This window comes from Lepidochelys kempii, chromosome 28 (assembly GCF_965140285.1).
Source record: "Lepidochelys kempii isolate rLepKem1 chromosome 28, rLepKem1.hap1, whole genome shotgun sequence".
Lineage (NCBI taxonomy): Eukaryota > Metazoa > Chordata > Testudines > Cheloniidae > Lepidochelys > Lepidochelys kempii.
In genome coordinates this window covers 837,821-840,776 of record NC_136407.1, presented here as the reverse complement: position 1 = coordinate 840,776, position 2,956 = coordinate 837,821, and positions in this window count along the sequence as shown.

Below are 2,956 nucleotides of genomic sequence, written 5' to 3'. Positions count from 1 at the left end.
AAAGCCCTAGGGAAAGGAATCCTCATGGAGTCTTTGCAAGCAGTTTACTGCAACGGAAGGGTGTGAAAGTGATTTAATCAAGAAAGTTTCAGTTCCTAACAGCCAGAAATTTTCTGTTGTGAATGGATCCACTGACTTTCCTGTTGAAAGATCCAGTGTGGATAGCTTTGAGAAGGTCTCAGATGGAGTGAAAGCTGTTAAGAAAGGTACACCGTCCTATAACCAAGTGGCTGTGTTTGGCCAGCTTGTTGGGAGACAAGGTTGTGGAGAAAGGGATGTCTCCATGCTAGTTCTGTAAGTGAACAGTATGTGGCCCAGGTCAAGATGGGGGCCCTTAACCAAGAGAGCCCGAATTGCAGCCCTCCAGACTGGAGCACTCGGAGAAGACCCAATCCCAGTTTGACCCCCTGGGGTTTTGGGGTGGCCAAAGGGCATGGGCTGCAGAAACCTTCCCACATGCAGCCTGCTAGTGCTATCGACCACCCCCGACCTAAGGGAGGGCGTGAAACTGGAAGGGCCTGGTGTAACTCCTACCAAGGAATGGGGGAGATGCTGGGGCATCCATGGGAGCATTGGTGGCTTCGAACTTCCCCAGGTCACCGGGTAAAGTGACCCCGCTCAGTTCGATCTCGAAGGGGGGAGAGATGTGACAAAGTGGGACTGTTCTTAATGTTTCCTCCGAATAGTGTGGGGGTGCCTCAGTTTCCCCTATGCAGTTCTTAAGTATCTAGGGGGTGGGGTAAGGGTGTATGATCATTGCAGAGCCCTAGAGGGCAGGTGTGTGCAGGGGTCTGGACACAGAGAAGGGCCGACACCCTGTTTCCTGGCCACTGATGGCCTGGGCCCTTCCCCCCTGCGAGGTGAGAGCTAAAGGGTTGGAGAACAAAGGAATCCGGTGACCTCCTGGCCCGGGAAAGGAACAAAGCCCAGAGGAGGAGGGGCTGGGGGGAGTTTCAGTTGGGGGCTGGCTGGGACATGGAGTGAAGGGCAGACGTGGTTGTCTGGCTCACTGCCCCCCAAAATGGACCCAGCTGAGGGGTCCCGGTCTCTGCACCTACAAGCTCTGTGTTAGACCATGTTCCTGTCGTCTAATAAACCTTCTGTGTTACTGGCTGGCGGAGAGTCACGTCTGACTGCGAAGTTGGGGTGCAGGACCCTCTGGCTTCCCCAGGAGCCCCACCTGAGCGGACTCGCTGGGGGGAAGCGCACGGAGGGGCAGAGGATGCTGAATGCTCCGAGGTCAGGCCCAGGAAGGTGGAAGCTGTGTGAGCTGTGTGTCCTGCAGACAGGCTGCTCACAGAAAGGCGACTACCCCAGAGTCCTGACTGGCTTCATGGGGAGCAGTTCCAGAGCATCGCCCAGGGACTCCGTGACACCCCAGTGTGCCGGGGACGGCACGGGCCCCCCCACTGAGATCGGCCCCCAGTGTGCCGGGCATGGCGCAGACCCCCAACTCAGCTCAGGGCCCCCAGTGTGCCGGGGATGGCACGGGCCCCCCCACTGAGATCGGCCCCCAGTGTGCCGGGCGTGGCCCAGACCCCCAACTCAGCTCAGGGCCCCCAGTGTGCCGGGGACGGCACGGGCCCCCCCACTGAGATCGGCCCCCAGTGTGCCGGGCGTGGCCCAGACCCCCAACTCAGCTCAGGGCCCCCAGTGTGCCGGGGACGGCACGGGCCTCCCCACTGAGATCGGCCCCCAGTGTGCCGGGCGTGGCCCAGACCCCCAACTCAGCTCAGGGCCCCCAGTGTGCCGGGGACGGCACGGGCCCCCCCACTGAGATCGGCCCCCAGTGTGCCGGGCGTGGCCCAGACCCCCAACTCAGCTCAGGGCCCCCAGTGTGCCGGGGACGGCACGGGCCTCCCCACTGAGATCGGCCCCCAGTGTGCCGGGCGTGGCCCAGACCCCCAACTCAGCTCAGGGCCCCCAGTGTGCCGGGGACGGCACGGGCCCCCAACTGAGATCAGGCCCCACGGTGGCAGGTGCCAGCCCGACACAGTGTGAGAGAGAGAGGGGTCCCCCTCCTAGAAAAGCGCACAGTCTAATGAGACAAAGCCCCCCCCACCCAGCTGGGGACATGGTTCTCTGAATGCTGTGGCCCTGGGGATTCAGCTGGAGTGGGGGGGGAACCCCCAAAGCCCCCAGCCCCAAAAACAAACCCTCGCCCCCAAAGCCCCCAGCCCCAAAAACAAACCCTCGCCCCCAGGAACAAAGCGTTCTTCTAGCAGCCTGTGCGCTGCGGGAGCGGTGGTGGCAGCGGTGGGTTCTCAGGGGAGGCCCCTGAACCCCCTTTCCCAGACTCCCTGGCCTGGCAGATGCTCATGCCAAGCCGCAGGGCCCCTGGACCACGGCAGGCTCAGCCGCCCCCAGAGGCGGAGAGCTGGGCCAGTCACCGTCTCTCTCCCGGCCGTGGCCCCCTTCTCGGGACCTGGCCGGGTGCCCAGCACCGCGCTAGGCTGACGCCAGGCGCTGGCAGGGTCCTGCCCGGCGGTGGGGGCCCTTGGCCGGGCTCTTCTCGTCAAGCGAGGGGGCAGCTGCCAGGAACAGAGCCCTTTTATCTCGCCCTGACTGCTGGGCCAAGGGGAAATCCGCCAGTGGGGGGCCCTCAGAAAGGGGAGCCCCCCAGGGTGTGTAAACACACCTACACACACACCCTGGGGTGCATAGACAACCCCCCCAGCAGGAATGTACACCCCCCCCCCCCCCAGAGGCGGGGTTGTACATATTCGCCCCCTGACACCCCCGCCCTCTCTGCGGCATGCCCCTCCTGCGGGCACGGGGCGGTCATGCCAGACTTCTCCGGCCCCGGTGCATGGGGTGTCATCCTTGTGTAGCCAGTCCCCGTGCGCCTCCCACTGGTCTCTCCCTGTCTCCGCCAGGCCAACGCCCCCCTGCCACCCGCGGGGCCGGCACCCGGCCTGGCAGCCGGCCTGGCGTGGAATAAGGAGAGAGGCGGGCC